Here is a 27,366-nt window from a genome sequence, read left to right as displayed (position 1 = left end):
GAGATGAATGGTTGGTACTTTATTTCCCTCACCAAATAGTTTAATATGATGCCGACAATTTCTGATAATATTTTTACCACTTTGGTAACATGTAGGATAACATACACAGATTTGCATACTGGTAGATGCTGAATCAACCCAACAAGGCTTCTCTGAGTATTGGGTGTCCCTACCCTATTGCTAAATCTAGGTGCAGGGTGCAGTACACCAGTGAAAAAAATAAATTATTGATAAGTGTTAATAACATACACATATTTGTCTAAAATGTAACAAGCAATGGGCGGTATGCAATTTTTTTTTCACCAGCATTTCAGCTTGCTGTCTCCGGGGGTGGTGAGTTGAATTGTGCGAATATCGCCCTATGATCTCATGTAATTGTAGACAGGAGTTTTGGCATGATATCAAAAATTGAATTCCACCCAATATATTTCAATGGCTACAGCCATTGTTTATGAACCCTATCTTATCATAAGCGTAGGATGCGATGTGCCATTGCATTTTAACGCCAACAACGGCATCCAAACTCCCACCCTTCACCGGCTGAAATCTACCGGACTTTGCAGAAAAGTATTCGGACCCTATGGAGCAGCGAGCACTTTTATGAAAATCTGGGCAGCTTTAAAGTGTAGCCGCAATAACTTGGACCTGCAAGATCATTGTGGACAATAGGATTGACTCCTCAGACAGCATAAACACCAATAACGATATGTTCCAAACCTCTAATAATGATGGATGTGAATTTTAAATAAATGAGTGAATGTTTCATTAACTCAATAATATGTACATCTCCTATCAAATAGTTCCAAGTTATAGACCAAATAATCAGCAAGCATCTTCAATGAGGAAGGGATGTGTTAGCATAATGCAATTGTCAGAAAAGTATTTATTAAGAAATATGCTATAGTGTACAACAATGTGGGTTTGCGTGGGTTTCCCCCGGGTACTCCGATTTCCTCTTAAAATACAAAAATATACTGGTAGGTTAATTGGCTCGAAACAATAACCCTAGAATGTATGTGTGTGTACATGTGATAGGGAACATAGATTGTAAGCTCCACTGGAGCAGGGACTGATGTGAAAGTAAAGCGCTGTGGAATATGTATGCCCTATATAGAAACTGTTAATAAATAAATAATAAATAAGTACTAACATAAACATGATGAATATCATGGGGAATAGATCCAAAATGAAATTTTGCATTGACTATAATATTGTATAAAGTGAAATTATATATTGGCAAATAGTGAAACAACATAACAGTAATGTCAGCGATGATGGCTGTGTGTATCTGAATGGAGCATCTCTTAAATTCCCCCCATATTGGCAAGGAGCAGCATTAGTCTTTTATTTTATAGTATATAAGAGATAGGTAGATAGAAATAGATAGAGTAGATATTCTGTCATATGTGAAATATACTTTCAGTAATTATACATTTTGTTTTGGTTGCCTCAGTCCTATTCTTACAGTATATCTATACTATACACACTGTATAGTCATGAAACCACAAGAACACCTACAAAATAGAAAATTCTTAATGGATTCCAAAGACCTTTCCTTAGAAGACCAACCAAATGAGCAGGATCAAAGTTTCCTTCTTCTGAGGTCTGGTTGCCATGGCAACAGGAAATTGACGGGAAACGGCTGCTTCCTGCTTGCACAGGAAGTACTTATGTGTCGCGCCTGCCATCCGAAAACAAACAGCACTGCCTTTAGGCAGCCATAATGTACTGTAGTGGGAAAACACCAAGACATTGGTGGGAGGGGGAAGGAGTACAAGGGATATTGAACCACTGACAGATAAAGAAGCAAGATATGGGATGAAAAATGTTGACTTTTCTTTAAAGGAAATGGTCAGAAATGTAAGAAGCAAAAAAAACCCCATGAAGTCATCTTTTGAACCTTGTCCTTCCTGTTATTTAATTATTTTTACCTAAGACTATGCGATCATTTATGTAAGTACAACTGAACATGCTATTATGTGTAATAAACCAAAATAATAAGGCTTTTAGCTATGATGTCACACAAATGGCACACTACTAAAAATATTTCTTTGCATACTATAATTCTGCTCGACATGTCTATCTAAATGTTTATGTAAAATTTGTATCTTTTATTGGAATATATATCTCTCCCTATATTTTTATATATATATAGATATTTATATATATATATTTTTTCAATTACCATTAAATTCCCGAATGATGCAATTCTTTGTAAACTGCCATACAGTATATGTCCTTATCTCCAGGCCCAGAACTAACCAATGCTCTATAGTGCCTTCTCCAGCTTGAGCAGTTGGCTAGACAGGGTGAAACAACTGTGCTGAATTAGTGATGTAGTTCTGAGTTAGTGGTGTAGTGCTGAGTTAGTGGTGTAGTGCTGAGTTAGTTGTGTAGTGAAGTTTATCCTCCTCTGTGCGGGGGAAGGTGTGATCTCTAACAACATAAATTGAGATGACACAAGTTGGCCCATTAGAACCACCTTGAGATCTGCAGTAGGTCTGAGGAGAACAGATGTAGATGATGAGATAAGGTAGGAGGATGAGAGAGAGATTAATGGGTACAGTATAAAAGAATTCTCTCAGTTTCTCCTGGAAAAGTACAATTTCCTAGAAACACGTCCTCAGCATAGCATAAACCACTATGTCCTACACTGCATTCCTCAGAACAAAACTGAAGAATTACATAAATGAATCATATAAGTACATATGTCTTACCTGATCCTGGGGAACATCCCTTCCTCTGTGAGGATGATGCTGTATTTGAGCTATTTCAGAAATCTCTGCTTTTGGGTTGTTTACTGAATTGTTTTCTTTTTAGTATTCTATTATTAGAGTTAAAATCTTATATTTCCCCCCTGACTTATCTCCTGTTCTCCTTACTCATATTTCCAACTGTCTCAACTTAACAGGGTTTGTTTAGTAACATGGAAGTTCTATTGAAGATTGTATGTTGCTATTGCCAATGATCAGATTCTATTATCTTCTAGAGCGGGAGAGTGCTAAATAGGTAAGAAGTAGATTCTAATTGGTTGCTACTGTATGGTCAACATCCCATCTTCAATAGAACTCACATCTTAGTTAATAAACCCCAAAATGTCTAAGACTGAGCTGATAATTTTCCCACCTTCCAACACAATCTCACCTCCAACAATCTCTTTATGTATTGATTATAACTCCGAACTGTCCCGATTACAGCAGGACAGTCCTGTTAATCTCAAAAATATTTCCAGAATCAGACCCTCTCACCCAGGATACCACCAAGACCCTCATCCACTTTGAGCATCTCCAGACTTGACTACTATAATCACCTCCTATGTGGAATCCTTGACAAATGTCTCTCTCAACTCCAATCTATCAATGCTGCAGCTTGGCTCATCTTCCTCACAAGATACACTTTATCCAACTCCCTTCACGGGCTTCCCTTCCCTTTCAGAATCCAATGTATGCTTCTCACACTCACTTACAAAGACCTCACCCACTCCTCTCTCATTTACATCTCTGACATAATCACCTTTTATACTCCTTTTCTCCTCCACTTATGCACTCCACTTCTCCGGCCTACTGCTTACGTCCTCTAACTCCTACCTCCAAGACTTTTCCTGTGCTGCTCGCTTTCTCTGGAACCTCCCTATCAGACTCTCCACCTCACTACGTAACTTCAAACTTCTTCATTAAACCCAGCCAAATCTCACCTTAACCCTCTGTTCCATGCTTACTGTCTACCCCATCTGTGTCACCCCTCCTCTTTAGAATGTAAGCTCTCATGAGCAGCACCCTCTTTCCTCATGTGCTTTTCCTTCTCTATCTTAATCTATCTTTGATGGCAACAAATCCTGTGGTTTACTGCCACCCCGTTACTTATTCAAGTGTCCTCTGCTGATGCTGCTATGGTTATGTACCCTGTGCTTGTCCTCTATTGTATTTAACTGTAAGTCACTGTTCTGCATATTTGATTATGTACTCTGTAATTGGGTGCCACAGACCCCTTGTGGCGCCATATAAATAAAGGATAATAATAATAATAATGATAATAATAATAATAATAATAATAATAATAATAATATACAGAATACTATGGACAAAATGCCTAATACATATGCACTGTAGTTTAAAGCTACAGTATCACCAGTTTGGAGGGTAGTTTTTTTTATTAAAATTAAATAATGTCCCAATATAGCCTGCTCCTGCTTTTTGGTCTTTGAACTCAACTACCTAAGCTATATATTTTCCTAGATTTGCATGGGAGTGGCGTGAAAGGTGTACAAATATAAACCTCACATCAATGGCCCACTAAGAACTGGACCCACTCATCCCTAGTCTGAACACACTGCACCCAAATCTAACTCTCCCTGCAAATGTTACATCAGAGCCACCTGCAGTGCAACATTGCTTGCCCACTTGTGCGGTTTTTGGCTTTGCTAATTTGCTAATTAGGCCAGTGTTAGCTGCAGTTTTGCTAAACGGCAACAGCTGTTTCTTGAATGTTGGGGGCCACGCAGCACAGACCAAAGCTGGCCAGAATGCAGAGTCCCTCCCTGCAAAATAATTGCAATCGCATTGCAGAAATGCAATGGATTCGCATATCTATAGTAGCACCATGTCTGCGCAGCCTAGCTGCAAAGGCATATACAGGGCTGCTATTTAAAGCAGGATTGCCTTCCCTCCCAGAATGGGCGTGAGGGTTCCCATCCCGGCCCCACGGAAAGGAGGGCAACCCTTCCGCATTTCCATCCATCACCCGCGAACCCCGCCCGGCGGGGGGGGGGGTCCGCATCATTTTAGCCCCTCCCCCCGCAGTGCAATGCCTGATATACTGGCATTGTGCTACGGGGGCGGGGCTAAAATGATGCGTTTGCTCTAGACACACCCCCAATAGAGCAGCCTGTCTGTGGCTCCGCCCCCAAAACCGCCCTTTCCCCTCAATGGCCCCGCCCCCTGCTTCAGTGAGCTGACTGCCCTCTCCCGGAAAGGGAAGCATAGAAGTCGGCAACTATGAGTTTAAGCCTTCATGCATGCATGCTGCAGCAGGTGCATAGGCGCCAAATAGTGATTTTCACACAACTCCAGGCCAGGTACTGGACTGGAAAAGGTCCACTTCATACTAACTGCAAATTGCTAAGCCTACTTCTAATTGTAACTGATTACCAAATTTTCCATAATTTTTTTTTTTTAAAGTCCATTGTGGGCCCTGACTATTGTTCCTTATCTCAGATGATGCTAAACAGATGGGAAATAAATAATTTGATCTGTGTGTAAAACTGCTGTAAATTCCTGTGTTTTCTCCCAAACACTGCTCACTGAACTCCGCTGTGCCGGGTTGGAAGTCATTAGACTCCGTTGGCCCACCAGATGGAGCCGTTAAACGTGTTGCTATGTGGGATTTGTGTGTCATGTGTAACATTTTTCATGGGCAGTTATGTGGTCACATCTGTGCACCACATTTGTGTTTTCTAGAATAATGCGGAGACAAGTCTATTTCCTAGCCGATAGTGAGGAACAATGCTGTGCGAAGATGAAGGGAGAAAGAGGCCTGTCTTGTGGATTTATGGGAGACAGAAATTCAAAGGAACAGAAATGACACTCTGTATGTCATACAATATTACTCTAATAGAAAAAACAATTAAAGTTACCGTAGCAGGCTCAGGAGAAGGTAAATGAAATTAACATAACAAATATTGTTATTGCCTACAGTTCTGACCTTCACATGCACCTATTTTATTCTCAGTTAGAATTATGTCTATATACCATTTTAATTGCAAATACACGCTCCAGCATGACATTAGTTTATTACCTGCTGTCATTTGTCATAAAATCCTCACATGCAAAGGAACACAATAAAAATGAATACAATCATAGATAATGGTGCACAATTTTTATATTTTTATTTGTGTTATATTAATAATTGCTGTTATAAATATGCACGGTCATTGTAATGGTTAGCATCAAGGTGTGTGTGTGTGTGTGTGTGTGTGTGTGTGTGGGTGGGTGGGTGGGTGGGTAGTGGATCTCATTTCCAGATAGTAAAAACTGTGCTATATATATAAAGAGAGAGAGAGAGAACAATGGGCTCTAGCACTCACTATAAGAACTGAACTGACCCTGTTGCCTTCCGTGCAAAGAGACCATCCATGGTCCCTGTAGGGCTCCTAAATAGCTATTTGTAGATGGCGGCATTCAGAAATAAAGACGCAGACACATGCCAATATGTGGGCCAACATTTCAATGTGTGGTCCGAAAATTTGTCATGGCAATAACAAGTAAAACATAAGACTCACCATTTATGTGCATCTACCCTTCACCACAGCGTCCATGTGAGCCACGCAGCAGCAAACCCACAGCGGCCCTCTCTTATGACGTCACCCAATGTGTTCCCGTCACCGATGACAAATGAATGAACTGTCAAATAAGACAAGAATAACAATATTATAGAATACTCATATAATAAATAACAAGAACAAATTATGTTACAATCAAAAAAATCTTAAAGAAAACAATTGAGACCTAATGAGTCGTTGAGTCCCCGAGGGCTCATAGAGTCCAATCTATATATCCATCTGCATTCTTTTTGGATACGCAGTTTTGATCTGTTGCCACCTCTCTCTAGAGGCAGTACATGATTGATAATTTTGTGTTTAAAGCGGTTGGCGAATGACCCATAGTTGCATAGTGACTGGCATTGGACTGTTCGCTCGTACCCTTAAGGACCGATGCCCTGATGGCTTGCCTATGCTGGGCCATTCTAACTCTAAACTGACAGTCTGTCTTCCCTATACAGACTAGTGCATAAACTACAAACTTGGTAGTACAGGTAACTCTATAATTGATTTTATATGACTTGATGTTATAAGGGTGTTTAATGGTATCGCCGGTCCACATGTATCCACACGTAACACAGCCGGCGCATTTTACACAACTCCATTTTGTAGAACCCAAAAAAGAACTGCTTATAAATTTGTCAGAGTGTGTAATGTCATTATGGACTAAAAAGTCCCGTATATTGCGACCACGAGAATAACTGGTAACCAGTTTTTTACTTACTAGGCCAGGTAAAGCTCTATCTGACGAGACAATAGGCCAGTAGTTCTTAATGGATGTTCTTGCAATATTCCTGGCTGTATTGAACCTATTGGGCCAAAAGATCTTATTAGAGAACTTTTTCTTTCTTTTAAGGGTCTTATGTTGGGGAATGGCCAAAACCCTGTTTTTAATTAGTTTATACCAAAATTACAGATAGAGATACTCTACTTCCTTATAGCCGCTGTAATCATAAATACATCAAAATGGGTTTACCCAACTCACAGATCATTAGTATACCAAAAAAAGTGCTGGGCCTAATTTTGCATGCCATAGGAGCAGCAATACGGAATATGCTAACAATATGTCACCAAACATATTGTACATACAGAAAAAAACAAAACCATATAGTATAAACCATATTAAATATAAAAAAAATCTGTCACTCCAACGGTTTTATTCCCCAGGTGTTAGCAGTAGCGCCCCCCAATTGTGGGACTACCAACAGGCATATAGAGTCAATCTAGCACTTCCTCCTCATTGCCTGAGGAAGACTTTTAGATGAAACGCGTTGGTGGGGAAAGTGGACATCCTGTTGGGGATCCCAGCTCTATAAAAACAGAGGGACACTACCAGGGTTAAGTCTGGACCTTAAACCTCATCCAGTAATGTTCCTTTTTTTCCTTTTTTTCTGACACACAGGGGATCCACACAGCTATTGTCCCATGGTGGGATTTTTTATATATACCAATAAATTAGGAATATTTTAGTATTTGAATTTCCCTTTATTTCTATTCATTCTCCACAATAACGGGAGGAGTGTCAAGAACACTACAGGGGAACCACAGAATCCCAGGTTCCGGAGGCAAGAAAGATACATTTATGGGAGTGACACAGCGACTGGGGCTATAAATAGGGTACACCCACTTTTTTTCTACAGCACGATTAGGTGATTTTGTTGGATAGATTGGAGCAAAAAGACTCATAAAAGAAACTTTTATGAGAGGATACTGTTCCACATGTGTGTGAGTATGGTACACCACCTTTATTAGTAGACGTCCCCACACTCCCCTCCCGGCATAATGTCATTTACATCCGATACCAGCAAAAGCGAACCAAAAATATACCTTTATGAGCAGAACATGCTCCAGATTCGTGTGTGCAAATTTAATTTCTGTTATTTTATGTTGAGATTTCTCTATACTCAGGACCTACTACACTATATATATATATATGTGTGTATATATATATATATATATATATATATATATATATATCGTGCTGCGGCCCGCCACTCGCTCCAAATGGTTAGCTGCCCTGGGTGCCCGTCCTGGTGTGAGATACTGGCAGGAAAAAAAGACTAGCACTCCAGGGTCTTTTCAACAACCTACACCTTGACAAAGGTAAGAACACCTACACCTTGACAAAGGGGCGCAGCCACGAAACGTTGGTGGTTTTCCATGTTCTTTTGAATACACTTGTTGAAAAGACCCTGGAGTGCTAGTCTTTTTTCCTGTCAGTATATATATATATATATATATATATATATATATATATATATATATATATATATATCCATCCGTTTTGGATAGCACTCTCCACTTTTAAGCACACCAGCCGGGGTGTCAGTCCAGAAGCCCTAATCCAATAGGTGCTCCATGTAATATGGCAAACAGTTCAAGAACAGACGCACTCACCGGTCTTCTTTTTCTCTGCACTTTTAATCAACGTGAATAATTCAGCAAAACATGACAGTGGGTATGGTCAACGTTTCGGTCCCTCCAAGACCTTTGTCAAGACCCCTTCTCCTGTCTCCATCACGCTGATGGAGACAGGAGAAGGGGTCTTGACAAAGGTCTTGGAGGGACCGAAACGTTGACCATACCCACTGTCATGTTTTGCTGAATTATTCACGTTGATTAAAAGTGCAGAGAAAAAGAAGACCGGTGAGTGCGTCTGTTCTTGAACTGTTTGCCATATATATATATATATATATATATATATATATATATATATATATATATATATATATATATGTAAGACAGAATAGACTTTTGTTTGCGCTGTACAAAATTGCTGCACTCTATAATTCCTCCCTGTTAGTGGAGGAAAAAGGGGATAGATAGATAGAGATAAAGAGTGCGCTAGATGATAGCCGCCACCGTCATGTGAAGTTTAACACAGTGTGTAAACAATTAAAAATTGTATTAAAAATTTCAAAAGACAAAGATATCAGACATGAATTCAATAAATCGATTCTTTCAAGATGGAATGGACCCAACGCGTTTCATCATGAAATGACTTCATCAGGGGAATAGTTTCCGAACCATCGATTTTGAGGTTTAGGAATAGTAAAGAGATTATTTGTCTTCACTTTTTTAACGGTAACAAACAACGGGTTTAAAAGATGAAAACGTAGGTGTAGGATATGTTTGTAGATGAGAATCAGCAGTATAGATCTCATGCGTCCAATGTCTGAGTGCAGCCATTGGAGTGCAGCCATATAATATATACTTTGTCAAGTGCCGGGCACACCTGTGGATTGTAGGTACTTGTCGGGTGCCTTCATCCACAATTTGCACACACGATAGAAGGATGCGGCACTGGAGTGAAACAGATAAATAAAGATTTCAATAATGGATCATGCACAGATGTATATTTTAAATATTTTTTGTGAGCAATATATAGTTTATGTTGTTTTTCCTGTATCACAGATCATTAGAGTCAAGAGAAGTAAAATGATATAAACGAAAATGTGATTAATCAGATTAAGCCACCTTCTTTCATTGCACCATGGTCCATTTCTGGCATTCACATGTCCACTGTAGGCACTTTCGGTGGAGAACATGGGACAGCATAGGCCCTCTACACAGCCCCATAAGCAGACAACTGTGATGTACAGTGTGCTTTCATGGGATACATAAGGATCATAGCTACTGTAGGTGGTAAAGATACTGCCGGCTGCATCTTAAAGGGAGGAATGGGTTACTCTCCCAATGCCCCACCACTTCCCATAGCCTAAACCTAACTGACCCCCCCCCCCCGGCGGCAGCCTGACCCTAACCTTCCCCAGTGGTGCCTAAATCTAATCCTCCATCCCCACTGCCTAAACATACCCCCTCCCCACCTCACAGCAAGACCCCAACCACCTTTTCTAGGTACTATCCACTTCACATGGAGAACACCATGCCAGAGCTGCCATTTTGAAGATACCCTGACCCAATTTTCTAGCCAACGCAATTTGGTCCTTGCCAAGGTCGATCTGCATCTTACACTTGCCAATCTTTCCTGCTTCCAACACATCAACGATAAGAAAAGATGGATCAATTACTGCCTAATAGATCCTACCATTTGACAGGTGCCATTGTGACATAATCAACATTATTTAGTTTACCTGTCAGTGGTTTTAATGTCATGGCTGATGGGTAGATAGATAGATAGATAGATAGATAGATAGATAGATAGATACAATCTTGTAAACAAGGTGTAGTCACAGTGGGCAATACAAATTATGCTGGGTATTGTAGTTCATAAATATATTACTTGCTACTTACAACTGGGCAAAATAATAGTAGTTTTTATCAGGGCCAGAATAACAATGGGGCTACACCCCAGCCCCCCACACACATATAGACCCATCCTCATGACAGTATTGGGATAACCAGTATTGGGATAACAAAGTTGACCATAAACATTAAAACTGTATTCTGTTTTCCTTGCAAATGAATGACATTAGGGCTGATGGTGTAAGTGCGCATTCACACGGCATGAAAGTGAGGCAGAAAGAGAATTGAAACATAACTGTACAATATGCATGAAATAAAAATATTACAACAGTGCAGTATAATGAATGAATTAGTGGAGTATTAGCTCCATATGTGCTGGGCCGGTATGGGAACACAAAGCAGCCATGGCATATTAACCACACTGTTCTAACTACTCTTCAGCAGCATTTTCTGAATTCCTCACATTTATTGGTGGCTACAGCATTTTAGTCCCAGTATCAGATGACACAAGGAGAAATCCCATGGTAAGCCACTCATTATGACACTGCAGGTTTTAAAGGTGCATAGTTTTTAGAAGCAGTGTACATTACATTATGCTCTTTAGCATTGTGTAACAGCCAACTCAGCACCTCATCAATCAAAATGTGTTTTGTGCTTGTTTTATTTTCTTATTGTAGAGGAAGGTACCACAGCTACAGAAACATATGTGCCCCGCGAGTATGATAGAGTAAGTACCGCATATCCAAGGGTGGAGCTACAATGGGTGCAGCAGGTGCAGTACACCGGGGCCCCTGAGGACTAAGGGGCCCACTGCTTCCCCTGTCACGCTCTTCCTGCCTCCCACTGTTTTCTCTGTCACACTCTCCCTCCTCCTACCTCTGCCAGTGACCCTCTTCCACTCTCTGGGGTAGATTTATTAAGCTCGGTGAAGTGATAAAGTGTCTGGATTTTATCACCGGCCAATCAGCTCCTACCTGTCATTTTTCAAACCAAGCCTGTAACTTCACAGGTAGGAGCTGATTGGCCAGTGATAAAAACCAGACAGTTTATCACTTCACTGAGCTTAATAAATCTGCCCCTCTGTCACTACCATGTTTCATATTGTGAACTTGTTTGCGTAGGGAGCACAATATCATAAAGGATAGTACTCATCCGGCCAATGGATTGTTTGTGTTACTACCTTCAGGTAGACTTTTTAGTTGTATGAGGAGTAGGACTAATAGTATGAGGGCTATTTTAGAATTAAATACTACTTTGGGTCAAGGGGGGAGGGTTAATGGGATCTAGGTTGTATTGTTGTTAACTGTATTTTGGAACATTCAGGTTTTATTGCTGTTTACTGTATTTTGGATGGATGCAAAACGTGAATTTTGTTACCCTAATTTTAGGGTGATGACAATAAAGTTGAATCCAATCTAATCTAAACTATCAATACTTCCTGCTTTGCCTCATTAACTAGGGAATGGAAAGTCCCCCCCCCTCCCCCCCGGGGACAGTGCCAGCTCACTGGGCATGCACGAGATCTCGCTATTATCATGAGATCTTGAGTGCAGCACAGAGCCAGCAGCAGGGCTAGTGTTTTCCCTGCAGTGGGGATAGGACAGCGCTAGCCCTGGGCAGGTGAAGTGTCCAGGGCGGTTAATGGGTGATGTATGCCTATGAGGCTGGTCTGCTGGGGGGATTGCAAGGGGCAGCCCTTTCGCGTAACATTGTCCCTAGCACACATTATTCCCCCTAGTTAACTAGCGTTAAGTGCAGATATGCACTGGGACACTGGACACTGGGGGGTATGACGTGGAGACTGGGGGTATGACGTGGATAGTGGGGATATGATTGTGTAAGTGGGTGAAATGTGTGTTGTGTGTGTGTAGTGCATTATACTTACCCTCAACGATGTCCCTGGCGCCAGCGTTCCCCTCCTCCAGCACTCGCCTCCTCAAAGTCACTCCTAGTTAACGGTGTCCCCAGCGCCAGCATTCCCCTCTGAGTCCTCCGGCACTTGCCTCCTCCATGACACTCCCCGGCGGCAGCAATGTATGCAATTAGCGTAGTGCCGCTGGAGGAGCAGGGAAAGCATGTGATTCTCCCCCAGCGGCAGTATGCTGAATTACGTACATTGCTGGCGCCTTAGCCCAGGACGCGTCTCCACCCCGCCGGGTGCTGGTGTCCGCCGGGTGCTGGCGGTATCTCCCCCCTCCACCCACACTCTGCTCAAGCCCCGCCGCCCGCCCTTCAGTGCCCCGCCAGACACCAACCGCAAAGTATAAAGCCACATATTAGCAGGGTGCCCGGCTACTTGTGTATTAGCAGGGCGCCCGGCTACGCTATGCTGACAACGTAGCCTAAGGTACGTTGTCAGCGTACCATAGCCGGGTGCCCTGCTAATACACAAGTACCATCACCTGCATTCTGGGACATTGACCACAGGAAAACAAATGCCTGACTCATAGCCCTTTTTTGTAGTTTTCTCCTTCTGGTAATGCCCTTTACACATTATGCCATAAACTGTAATACCCCTTACACATTATCCCACACACTGTAATGCCAATTGCAAAATACAGCACACACCATAAGTGATAGATCATTGGGGGGGGGGGGGGATCACACAAGGGGGTGACATTTGGGACAGAACAAAGAGGGGGTGACACACTGGCTGGGACAGAACACAGAGGGATGGGGTGGCACATTGACAGAACACAGACTGGGGCAACATTTGGAACAGAACACAGATGGGACCAAACAAAGAGGGGGGGGTCACACAGTGACAGAAGAGGGGGATGACACAATGGCTGGGACAGAACACAGAGGGTGAAAACATTTGGGACAAAACACAGAGGGAGTGTCACACAGTGACTGAGCACAGAGGGGGTGTCACACAGTTACAGAAGACATATGGGGTGACACAATGGCTGGGAAGGGGGGAGGGGACTGACAAAAGGACAGAACACATAATAGTGGTGCACAGGTATAGAACAAAGAAAGGGGGATGACACAGGTACAGAACAAAGATGGGGGCGACACGTGGACAGAACAAAGAAGGGGGGTGACACAGGGACAGAACAAAGAAGGGGGACATACTGTAGGAACAGAACACACAGAAAGACATCTGGGTGTCTTCATATCACAATTCTGAGTAGGTATGCCAATCTGCCAACTTTCACCTCCATGCCTTCCCCCTGTTGCTTAGTCACCTGAATTTTTTTTTATGTTTTCCTGCTACCTGAGAAGCAGAAAACTCTTTTGCTAAATAGCGGGTACACATACATGACACAGAAATGTTAGTACTTTGCTTGCTGAGTCAAGCACTAAGGGGCCAATTTATTGCCATCCACATCCTTATATGGGAATGTGCTGTGATAATATCAGTCAATTTCGCAATGCGATAATGCAGACAGCGCTGCAATAAAGTTCTGTCACTGCAATGGGTCTCCACAGCCAAATCAGGGTATTTTTCGTGACCATGAGCTAGCATGCACCATCACCAAGCACATAGTGCAGGTATCACCGCCACCGGTACCCTCTGTCCATAGCGGTGACCCCCCACCTCAACGCCTCCAATGCTGGTAATACTTTCCAACCATCTTTCACTGATCGGGGCTCCTGCAACGCTGTTGGTGACGAGGGCTCCGTGCTGCTGTGACCACCAGTGTCGTTCAGTGTGCTGCCAGTTTGCACTGGGGTCATTGAAGCAGCAATCAGCTTGTGTGTCCACTGGAACCACACAGCTGATCACACTGGCCCTGTCCCTCCACTGCTTTCTCTGCCTGGGGCAGAATAGCTGTGCAGAAGCCCCAAAGTGCAGGGAGCCCTATGAATTTGCCCTTTTTTTTCTTTTATTTTAGTAAATCTGGTTACTTAAAAAATGCGAATGAAAGGGCTCGGAGTCGGAACAGCTTTTCACGAGAATTGCACCAAAATCCCTTTAATACATTTAGGTGATTAATAATGTTAATAAATAGGCCCCTAACTCATATACTGTAGGTAGCAATTACTACCAGACAATGTATATAACGACTATCTGCAGAAACATCAGGTCCTGATTACATATTAAATAATAACTTCTGCCTCTATCTGAAGCCAAGACAGTAATAATTAGGATCTAGTCATAACAATATAAAGAGTTTAAGAGGACAATAGAAATATGACAACCTTTAAAACAGTATTTGACAATAAAATACATACATACAGATAGTGGTAGATGCTCAAATTAGTTCAGTAAAACTTTTCAGGTGCATGCAAGGGAGGGGTTAATACTTAGTAAGTAACAAGACATTGGGTTCCCCGGCACACTGAATAGTTTTAGCAACCAATCTTGAACACTACATGATAATAGAATTCAGAGATATTGGTTACATATACCTGCGCAGGTGTATGATATGCCCCCAAGCCGCGTCAATAAAATACATGTCAGACACAGGGTTATAGTCCATGTTCTAGAATACCAGTATTGGTTTTTTATAGTCTTCTTGGCAGTGAATATTTTGTAAAGCAATCTATTTTCATTTATGGAACCCATCGGCTGAATTACTGGAACCTCCAGGAAATACCCATCCATTGTAGTCTTGTATCTCTTGGGAGCATGAAGTGCTAAGAATAACATTGAATAGCTACGAAAAGTCATAGTTATTCCCATTGTATGTTGTGTTTATCATTTGGACCTATAACCCCTCCTGCATGGTATGGCCCACTAGAGGCATCTGAGGGGTTAATTACGTTTTCAGGAGCTGATGTGGATTGGCCTGCTTACATGCGGTGTTGCATAAACCACATGTGGTAGAAAGGACTGTGTGCAGGGCAGCCGAGAGGGGGGGAAAGGGTACTAATTTCCCTGGGCCTAGACTTGCTGGAGGGGCCCTGCAGGGGCCCTGGTCCGACCCCTTCCTTCCCCCTCCGTCCCTCCCAGGTAGCAACAGCAGCAACACTTCTACAGCATGTGCTGTGCTGACAGCAGGCTCAGCATGAGTGTCTCACTGACAGCGTGAGAGGTCATGCTGAGCCTGCTGTCAACACAGCACATGCTGTAGTGTGTGCTGCTGCTGAGATTACAGTTTTTACAGTTTTCTTTCATCCTCCTCTAAACATTTTTGGGGCGTGGCCTAAGTGCGGGAGGTGCCCACACCTCCCACACTTAGGCCACACCCCCAAATTTTACCGGGGCCCGGCATTCCTCTCGGCTGCCCTGACTGTGTGGGAGGCCCATAGATAACGGTATACAAAGAGATATCATCACATTGAAGTTAGTTATGTCAGTGTGACATCACCTGTGAAGGATTAGCGTTATGCCGTGAGATCTGATCGGATTGATTTGCAGAGTAACAGCTACAGCTTTGTTCTGACTGATGGTGGTATTGCTGATTATTTCATTATGGATGACATAGGAACTTCATGATTACTTTGAACATTATAGAAATGAGGGGGTGGAATAGTATTGTTAAGCAGAATTAAGGACATTATTGATAAGTATTGTAGTGGAGAGTTGGTGACATTGTTTGGGGCAAGTGTAGGCAATGATGTATATTGGTGTTTAATCTATAAATAGATGCAAATGAAATGCATATTGTGATATGGGAGCAGATTTACTAAGTTTCAAAAAGTGATAACATGATAAACAACTAGCCAATCAGCTCCTAACTGTTATTTTTCAAACCCAGCATGTATCATGGTAGTTAGGAGCTGATTGGCTGGTGCTTTCTCACTCTTCACTTTATCACTTTTTGACACTCAGTACATCTGGCCCAAAATTTGGTTCTTGCAGAGGCGTAAGTTCAGCCCAGTCACCCGGAGGCTAATAGGAATTTAGTGTTCCTTCCCTTGAAATAAGTTTGACACCGGTGGGTGTATCTGGGTCAGACTCAGCAGTCTGCAACATGAATCAGCATCCGATCTAGTCTAATTGCTTGCTGCAGCAAAAGACTGAATGGTACCAGGCAAGAGTTGTCTTGTCCCCTATTCCAAGTGTTAGCAGGGCTCCTATGTGGCACAAAGTTCCATTCGAAGAACTGCGGTCACACTTGGCTCCTGCTGTGAACCATGCAGGTGCTGCTATTTATGCAGGTGCCCATTTAGGACTGGGAGCCCGGAGGCAGATGCTTCCATTGTCTCTGAGAATTAAAACCCTGTCCACAACTATTCCGGATGAGGGAGCTGGTGCATTGTCGTGATAGTAATACCAACTTTCCTCAGCAATTTGCCTGAATTGGACTAACTTAGTTGTGCACCCCAATTGCTCTCTACTTGGGATGAGAGTGCGGATCTCCTGTGCTATATATACAGTATATATATATATATATATATATATATATATATATATATATAAAGAAAGGGGTGATTGGAGTGGATACACCAGAGTGAGCGAGGAGGAGGTATTCATTTGGAAGAGTCCCTGATTCAAGTTGGTGACCGATTGATCACCCACAAACCAACGAATATCCAACTATCTGTTAAAAGGTGGGCCACACCCACAGTACTATATTGATCTAAACTGGTGACCGATCACTCACCCTCCAATTGTGAACATCCAAAATAGATCTACCACCATTTTTTTGAATATCCAACTTTGTATAAAAGTTTGGCTATACCTTCAATACCATATTGATACATTTAATTCCACTTCAATCGGCAATACCTACTGTATGGATTGTCATTTATATAATTATACATCGGTTGTACCCCTGATGAAGTCGTTAAGACGAAACGCGTCGGGTTGCCTTGTGAAATAAAAAGTTTTTTCAAAAATGAAAATCGCATGATTACTGCAAACAAACTCAATATTGGACATACAGAAAATACTTTCAGAAAGGACTTCTGAGTACTGATTGGACAAACTGGGTGGTACATGTCATATACGTGACCATAGAGATAATTAGGTTGCGCACTCCAATCACCCCTTTCTTTGTATTTCTTGTTATTCCTCACTAACAGGAGGAATTTTGGAGGTGCTGCATTAGTATCTAGCGCAATACAGAATCCAAATCCCCAATTGTATATATATATATATATATATATATATATATATCTATATCTATATATATATATAGATATAGATATATATATATAGATATATATATATAGATATACACAGTGTATATTGTAGAATTCAAGTGCACAGTCTTGAAACCTGATGTCTTGATGAGATGGTGGGCCCACATGCAGTGGGGCCCACCAGAGGTTTCCCCTGTATCCATGTGGGCCAGTCCAACCATGATCCCATAATTGTACTATGAGGCAGTGACGACAAAAGCTATGTCTCCATGGCGACAGTGGGAATAGCAATGACATTTGGGAACTGACATAGGAGATGCCGTGTTTCTGTCTGCATAGTGAGTGAGCCCATGTATTTTCTTCTTGTGGTATTTTTAAAAAAACAATTCACTTAAAGTTCCTGTGCCAATATGGTGCTGTCTGGCTGAAGCATGTGTTGTAAATAATGATGGTTACTACCTAATGGAGTGGGTGACCCACCCTTGGCTTTCTAACAAGAGTTAAAATGTTTCCTAATTGCTGGGTCAAATAAGGGAAGTCTGAGAGAATGATTGTACAATAGAAAAGCCCTGGAGGTGGAATAGGAAGGTCAGAGCAAGAGAAAAGTAGTGACATATGGCTAGAAAGTGTGAGTCTTCCAGTGAAGTCACAACAGCCTCCAGTCTCCTGGTACAGACTGAAGCTGTTAAGGACATCCTGCAATTTTCTCCGTCTGGAAGTAAGAGGCTGGTAAAGGAAGAAGAATCACATCAGCCCAGAACAGATCAATCAAAAATCTCAAATTTTTGACAGAAAGAAATATTTAAACACCTTATTCTCCCATTAATTACATTTATTTCATTAGCAAACGGCACTAAATAATCAATTCCAATTTACATCTGTTTTGGAAAAGAAAGAAATATAACACTAATACCCCTTTCACATCGCAAATGCAGGGTTGCACTCAGAAGCCACCCGGCATTTGCAAGGTGATGCTCCCCACAGTGTCCCAGCAATAAAACGTCACACGGGGTGGGGCCGCGGAGTGTCATGGGGGGGGGGGGGGGGGGGGGGGGCGTGCCGAGGAGGCAGAGCTTGGAGCTGATGCTGCTTTCTCCCTATAGTGTAAACGGGACCCGGGTTATCTGTTTACACTGACCAGCAACCCGGGTCCGACCTGGGTAAAACCGTTCTTTTAACCCGGGTCAGAATGCCGGGTTGCTGGACTCGGGTTTCACTAAATGCCGCACAGAGGCCCACGATCGACCTGGCAACAACCTGGGTCAGACCCGGGTTATTTGTGCATTGTGAAAGGGATATTAACAAATATTTACTAGACCACCTCCCCCCCACACTCACTTTTGCTATAGTAATAGATGCCCACTGCAGCATCACCACTGTCTGGAACCAAAACTTATTATACATAGAGATCATTCTGATACATTTCTGAAAAAAAAAAAGGTAAAAGATCGTTTAGCATAATCACTAATAAAGACTTTATAAAAGGGCTGCAGCCTCATAGAGTATTATGCAAGAGTGGCTGCTCCCTGTTTGATGGACATTCCTTATAATGAGCTGGAAACACTATTTTAGATCACAGGGTCATAGCGTATTTTTCACAAATAGTGCTACAGACGTCAAAATGGATCTCATCATGTAACAGAGAACATAGGGGGTATACTGGTTCATTCGCTTGGATGCAATTGCGATGTATCCTTGCGAGTGCCCAGATCCTGCCATTTCTAAGGTGCATATGTTCGCACTGGATGTGAATAGATGTTTTACATAAACATCTATTCGCATGCCACTGGGAGACTCCCACATCTTTCTATGGTCGGCGACCATCAAAAGATGTGGAACGTGTACACATATGTAAGGTGGCTCTGAGCAACCTTAGGGGGGATGCTCTAACATCCGCACCCCAGCTCCGCCGCACATCGACGCACTTCGCATTCATAATTATAGCATATGCAGTAACATATGCGATAATTATGGCAAAGGACAGCTCCTTACCCGGCACTGCTGCTGCTGCGCCGGGCTCTCCTCCTCCCTGCACCCGGAAGAGGATCAGTGCAGGGAGGAAGAGGTCACAGGTCCGGGCAGCACAGCTCTGTGCTGCCCGGACACAGGTGAGAGGGGGGGGCGATGCGGGGCGGCTGTGGGTCCGTGCGGGGCGGCGGAGGGTTGCGGTAGAAGCCCATAGGCCGCGGTAACCCGTTGGGGGATGCTTACAGCATCCCAAAATGTGGTAAAAATCCAGATAGCGGGGTTTTTACCGCATTTTTAGCTTAGAGAATCTCCCCTTTACATATGTATTTACGCTCGGGTAGAAGTGAGTGGGCAGCTGACATCTGGTGATGTCAGCTGCCCGCCCCTCGCATGTCCGTCACAGCTCCATTAGCATGAGGACGCCCAGCGCTGTCATGGGAACGCCCATATGCTAATGGAACCACCTGCTTCCCAACGCCCCTCTCCTGCCCTATGTTAGCAAGCATGGGTGCGTGCATCCAGCGGCCAGTTTGGTTGCAGTTTACGCACGCACCAAGTGCCATGCACATGCTCAGAGTTGCGCAATGCAAAAACATCGGTCCCGTGCGAACGTACACGGGCCTGCAAACGGACCAGAATAAGGTCCATAAAGAGATAAAGTATATAATTCTTAATTTTCAGACCACAGATATAAGAGGCAAGAGTCAAGGAGGGACAAAAGCTGAACGTTCTCCTCATAGACACATTCAGCTTCTTAGTGCGAGCAGAGAACAGGCAGTAAAGCCATGGGATTCAGCCAAAAGCTACAATGTGATCTAGTAACATTATCTGCTATCTTTGTGTTTCTGCAAAATACACTCCAGCTTCAGCCAACAGGGAAAGGGGCTGCGGACAAACATTGTTTTCAGAGCTATCTCTAGGATTTCCTGCTCGCAGAGGAAGACAGATAAGCTCTCAGGTCTACAGATGGGTGCCTGTGACTTATATCACACACTTTCTTATCACTATTAACAAATATGTCTAAATTGAAACAAGAATAGCAGTAAATAATATGGAGATCCAAATTTACAGTTACAAGAGCCAATTCAATAGGGCTCAGTAAGGAGTACATTACCGCACCTTTTATTTATTTATTATCAGTTTCTATATAGCGCACACATATTCCGCAGCACTTTACAGAGAATATTTGAACATTCATATCAGTCCCTACCCCAGAGGAGCTTACAATCTATATTCCCTACCACATGTACACGCACACACAGACATTCTAGGGTTAATTTTGTTAGGAGCAAATTAACCTACCAGTATATTTTTGGATTGTGGGAGGAAACCAGAGTACCCGGAGGAAACCCACGCAAGCATGGGGAGAATATACAAACTCTGCACAGTTAGGGCCATGGTGGGAATCAAACCCATGACCTCAGCTCTGTGAGGCAGTAATGCTAAGCATTACACCATCCATACTGCCTACTGCCTTTTATCAGCTGCTTATATTATCGCCAGGGAAAGAGAGGAACCACCAGTGTAGCTATAGCTGCTGTATTGGGAGGGTGTAAGGCTCCCTAAAGATACAAGAACAAGAAAAATTGTGGATATGATACAGCGCTAGGGTTTTTTTCTGAATAAATTTATTACAACATTAAAAAAGTATAATACAATTCATATAGAATACATTACATATGAGAATTCTCACAAAAAAAGAAAGGTTCCAGCTCCTGATGAAGGCGTGTGAACACGCTGAAACACGTTGAGCCACTGCATCCTGCTCTAGCACTTTATTGGAGAGCCATCCATCTCACACCCATCTCTATTCACAAGACCTTGGATCCCACAGGACATTATACCCACACCAGTTTCTTTGCAATACCATTCTGGATCCCCAATACCTGCAGCCATCACATCTGGTATCTGCCGTACCTTAAGGACTGCCTTTTTCATCATCATATCACCTGTATGACACTAGGGAATCCTCCACTGGGAAATCTCCGGGACTTTTGAAAATCCATTCCTAATAAGGTCATTCACAATACATGGTAATTATATACATCGGTGTTGATATGGACCCAAAATACTTACCTTTGCCCCAATATTGATTGCTAGCTGGAAATCATCCTTTTTAAACACACAGTTTTAATAATAATTATCGCCAGGGAACCCTGACTTACTACCTTTTATTAAGCATTATGCCTGTTTCCATAGGGCTAATGCTATGATCCTTGTGGCTTCAAATGGGAAGCCCCTCCGCCGGTGTTGGCCCATATATAGAACAGGGGTGGCCAAAGCTGTCCTCAAGATCTACCAACGGTGCATGTTTTCCCGGCAACCTGTGGATCTATAGCAGGAATGAATGCAGCATGTTTTAAAATGTGACTGTTAGTAATGACTACAGCTGTGCACCAGCTAGTTAACCTGGAAAACGTGGACCGTTGGTAGATCTCGAGGACCTGTTTGGCCACCCCTGATATAGAAGATGCAATGGGCATCATTAGTGATGGCACTTGCAGCACTTCTATGATAGAGGAAAGAGCTGAAGCTGGTTTCCCTTCTCTGTGCCCATGGGAATAGCATGGAACTGAAGCTACATGAACACAACACTCCTACAAGCTAGAACAACTATTATGACATTGTTGCTCCCCAGTTCTTGATCAAAAATGCCCATTACAGAGGACGCCCAATCTCATTCTTAGAGAAGGTACGGTGCCCAATTGGGCTATACCCCATACAGACCATGCACAAAGACTGGGACAGAGTGCACTTATATAACTGGACAATTTGGATCCATCCCACATTGTAAGTCTATGTTTGTGATCCCTCCTCCCCAACCCCTCCGCCTTATTTCTTTGCGTATACTGGTACTAGTCATTAGATATATAACCAGATATAATAATGACTTATTCCTCTTTTTTAGAGAACTAAGTGCGACTTAGGGCAAGGTGACACTGCAAGGTGTAACCCCTCTACCATTTCATGGAAAGGCAGATCCAGCAAAGAGTAGGATGGACATATGCAAATTTAAAATGTGTAAAATCTCATCTACACAATCAACTTTAGTGTATTGCATCTGACTTAATCAATTCTAATGTTTCACATAATGCAATGGGATTGGCTATAGAATTGCAAGATATTTGTCTTTTTTGGCCTACATTTTTGCAGAGGTTCTAGCCATGACATGATAAAGCTTGTGCTCATTCAATCTATGACAAGTGACAACTAAGACTGACCATATACCAAATATGTATTGTAAAATGTGGCTGGTTGGGACAATAATCTGGTAATATACTGTATACAGTGGCGGATTCAGGGGGGGGGGGGGCACCCGGGCACGTGCCCCCCCTGTCATTTATTTTGTATCTGAGGACCAGGGCTTTCCAACGAGCCCAGCCCCGTGTCTCTAGTCCCCCGGGAACCAGAGATATTGCCTGGCAAACCTGTAACGTTTTTTCCCATAGGATAATATGGGACCCGTCAATTCCAACCCCCACCCGGTTCCGACGGCTGCCAGTTCCCGTCCTGGCATCTCAGAAGCTTGTGGTTGATATCATTCAATTCCAAATCGCTGGGACTTCAATATGATACCAGGCTGGTCCAAATCGGTCAATCGGTTCCAGAGATAATGCGTGTAAACCGAATTTTTTATTTTTGAAATGTAATTTCATGGCTGTTCATGATTTTGAGGGCAGATTACTCTGGAACCAAACGTTCCAGTTTCACTGGACCAAAATCATTCAAAGCCAACTCAAAAGTTCTTCAATATAATACTTGTCTCATGTAAATGGGTCAGTTGGTTCCAAAGATATAGCCGGTTAAATGAGATAACTGGTTAAAGGGGGGAGGGGTGGTTTTCTCTCCCCCTCACACCAGAAAATGCAGGGACTAGGCTGGTGTAAAAGGGGCCAACCTGGGAATGCATTTTCTGGTGTGAAAGGGGTATTATTTCAAATAGCCGGGACCTGCAGTGCTCTGAATACAGCCAGGCTCTGCCACTGTCAGTGGCTATCACTTCTGCCTGGCGGCGGCTGTCCCCCATTTACCACGAGCATGTATTCCCCCTTGGCAATGAGCATGTAATCCCACATGGCAACGAGCATGGAACCTCTGGCAATGAGCATGGAACCCTTGGCAATGAGCATGTAGAGAAGCAGCACTTATGTAGCATAATTTTTAATAGGCATTATGGTGTTTGGCATAACACATAATGGCGTGTAACTTAACGTGTAATGGACATTATGGTGTAAATGTTTAATAAGCGCCTTTGGTGGACAATGTCCCTGTTTATGAAGTGTATTGTGAATTTTGGCTTAATCTGTGTGGCATTATGTGAATTCTGGCTCAATCCATGTGGCATTATGTGAATTTTGTCTCAATCCGTGTGGCATTATGTGAATTTTGGCTCAACCCATGTGGCATTATAAGAATTTATGTGAATTTTGACACAATCCATGTGGCATTATTTGATTTTTGGCTCAATCCATGTGGCATTATGTCAATTTTGACTCATTCCATTTGGCATCATGTGTAAGGGGCAAGTATAATGGGGTCTAGTATTTTGTTGCATAATGTGTAGAAGTTGTATATGGTGTTGACACGCCCCCTGTTGAGTGGCCACAAACCCTTTTAGTAGGGCGCCTTTGGCGCGCGCACAACTACATCCTTCACTTTTGTCACCATGGTGGGCCTCCGTACTTTAAATGCCAGGGCCTATTTTTAATTCCATTCCAACCCTCTCCTGCCGCTCTCTTAACATGTACACTAGCACCATTAACACCGCCCCTCCCCCACCCAAACCCTTTTTTATCATGGTGCCCCCCCTGTCATTTTATCCTGGATCCGCCCCTGACTGTATATATTGTAATCATACTGTATCAATACTGTATACCGTATCAATTGCAAATGACAATTGATTAATTTGCTCCCAAAATACTGGAAAACAGAACGTTTTTGTTGGTTTTAAAGCTTTTTGAAGCAAATGGTCAATTGTTATTTGCTCCCATATATTTTGATGTTTTCCCTTGTTAGAATGCAGGCTAAATCTGGCCATACACCTACTATAACAATTTATTTTCCAATCTGGTTGGAACAAAAATCTGGTAATTTATGGGAGCCAATGACAGTTGATCATTTGCTTCAAAGTGCTGGAAAACTGACAAATGAATTCAGACATTACCAGATTTTCGTTCCAACCAGCCAGAATGGACAATACATTTTTAGGTTTATTGCCTGTTTCCATTTTAAAATATGGATAGCCTTGCCGGCTCAATATAATTTCCATTTTGTAGGGGAACGTCAGAGTTATTTTCTGTATTTTATAATGTCTAAGGATGATGCAGCTTTACATTGTATTTTTAATGACTTATTTATTTCAATTTATATTTGTATCTGTTTATTTACTAGATGAACACATTCTACTCTTTTCAATAGCGAATTAATATTCAACAGGGTTTCTGAAAGCCAGAACCTGACTTGAATCTGGACACATTCAGGCCTCCTTGCCCGTACTTCATGTCGTCTAACTGTCAATCCCCCCCCCCCCCCTGGAATTGGACCAGAGAGGACTAAGGCAAAACCTATACTGCTCTGCGAAATCCTAAGTGATTCATTAGCACATGCTCCGAGTCCACTTCGAGTGTCAGAAGTGTATTGATTTACATGATTTGTTTTGCATGGCCATTCCTAAGCTTGATGGTTGGCGACACCACAATATTCCGGTTAGTTAAGGGTTTTGGCTAAATTAGAACTACATTTAATTAAGTCATTTTGACAAAACGAATTGTGTAATGATTGGTTCTAGCACATCGCAACTAAATCAAGGAAATGTTTCTTGATGTACGTGTTGACCTGTACACGTTCTGATATGTGAAAAGTACATATATTGTATATTTGTTGTTTGAATATTATCTTATCATTGTGAATAAATATTCTGTTACATTTTTTTTTTATCTTTTATCTTAAAATAATTGTGTTCTTTATAACTTAACTTTCAACCCTGGAGAGCCTGGAAATGTTTTAGATGGCACCCCATTATAGCGCACTCCAGATATTTCTTCATTTATATATAGGATATGTGTAGCAGGGTGGCGCACCAATGTTAATTATAATTGTCCCGGTGCCTGGTCAATATTATAGAAATACAGTACACTTACCCCCCACGAGGAAGGATTCCAGACCGGCACTCAGCAGTTGAAGAAAATAACTAATATATATATACTGTATATATATACATATCCATGGTACTGGCACTCTCATCAGTGTTGAATAGTTTGCTGGGGTGACAGACAGTCCAATGTAGGGCACTTGATATTATAACTTTGTATAATATCAATAAGAGGAGTCACTCACCAGTCTTCAAGTAAATCAAAGGGTTTTAATCAGGCAGCATGGCAGAAACAAGGGGCATCGACGTTTCGGTCCGCATCTGGGAGCTTTTTCTTGAAAAAGGTCCCAGACGCGGACCGAAATGTCGATGCTCCTTGTTTCTGCCATGCTGCCTGATTAAAACCCTTTGATTTACTTGAAGACTTGTGAGTGACTCCTCTTATTGATAATATATATATATATATATATATATATATATATATACACACACATATATACACACACACACACACACACACCATGGACAGTACGGATGGTGTAATGGTTAGCATTACTGCCTCACAGCACTGAGGTCATGGGTTTGATACCCACCATGGCCCAAACTGTGCGGAGTTTGTATATTCTCCCCGTGTTTGCGTGGGTTGACTCCGGGTACTCCGGTTTCCTCCCACAATCCAAAAACATACTGGTAGGTCAAGTGGTTTCCAACAAAATTAACCCTAGAATGTGTGTGTGTGCGTGTACATGTAGTAGGCAATATAGATTGTAAGCTCTGCTGGGGCAGGGAACGATGTGAATGTTCAAATATTCTGTGTAAAGCGCTGCGGAATATGTATGCGCTATATAAGAAACTGCTAATAAATAAATAATACATAAGTAAATATATACATTATATGTCTAGAATATTCATCTGTGCAACACAAAAAATAATATACATAATAAAATATGCAGAAAGGATTCCCCCAGAATCCCCTGTAGCCCCTTCGGTCTATTGCATTGCTAACATGACTGTAATGACACTTCATGTCATGAGCGACTTTCCATTAGCTTGCTGGGGACCTGCGGCTTCTGGAACTTTCCACTCTGAGCTGTATTCTTCTATAAAGACAAGTATATAAGGGTACCATTTGTGTCTGAATCCTAGCATTAACACCTTTTGTGCAATGGGAAACAAGACAAAATGTACATGACACAACAGCACACATGGCATAATAACCTGGGGAAAATAATCCACTCTTACCAGCTACATATGAATGTTTTTCTATTAAGTATTGTCTCAGAGGTCTGAAAGTGGGATTTACATTCTACCGAGCTTGTTTTCTAAACATTGTCAGGCTTGAGACGTAAGACAGATGCTAGCCTACACCCCTCTAATCCATGCGAACATTAAACTGAAGTCGTACAATAGAAACTTTGGCTAAGGCCTTTTCATTTTAAAGTGGCAGCGTACATGCTCATCTTCGTTTTAAAGGAATATTTCTTCAGCGCTGAATGATGCGTAAAAATGAGTAAATTAGGCTTGAAAATAATCAGATCTTATTATTATTATTATTATTATTATTATTATTATTATTATTATTATCACCACATACTGTACTTGCCAAATCTTCAGTAAAGTCTTGAAGATTTCTACATTTATGCAAAGTCCTATGGACTTCTGGTAGAGTTGGTGCAGTCATTCAAAATTAATACAATGAATGAAAGACAACATGAATAAAAGAATGCAAAGCATTAAATGTCAGCATTACAGGAAACATTGGAACTGCATCAGCCAGTGGTGTAACAAGGAGCTTTGCGCCCCC

At 42.1% G+C, this 27,366-nt stretch overlaps 1 protein-coding gene across 1 annotated transcript in view; it reads right to left on the bottom strand.

Annotated features, from left to right (window-relative positions):
• The window catches only part of HDAC7 (histone deacetylase 7), a 346,438-nt gene that overhangs the window by 229,733 nt on the left and 89,339 nt on the right, over positions 1 to 27,366 (bottom strand). The window contains exon 3 of the mRNA XM_083169505.1: positions 6,278 to 6,398. The gene's annotated coding sequence lies outside the window, so the exon portion shown is untranslated. The remainder of the gene's footprint in view (positions 1 to 6,277; positions 6,399 to 27,366) is intronic.

The sequence above is a fragment of the Crinia signifera genome, chromosome 2 (assembly GCF_055691185.1).
Source record: "Crinia signifera chromosome 2, ASM5569118v1, whole genome shotgun sequence".
NCBI lineage: Eukaryota > Metazoa > Chordata > Amphibia > Anura > Myobatrachidae > Crinia > Crinia signifera.
This window is presented reverse-complemented; position numbering and strand designations above follow the sequence as displayed.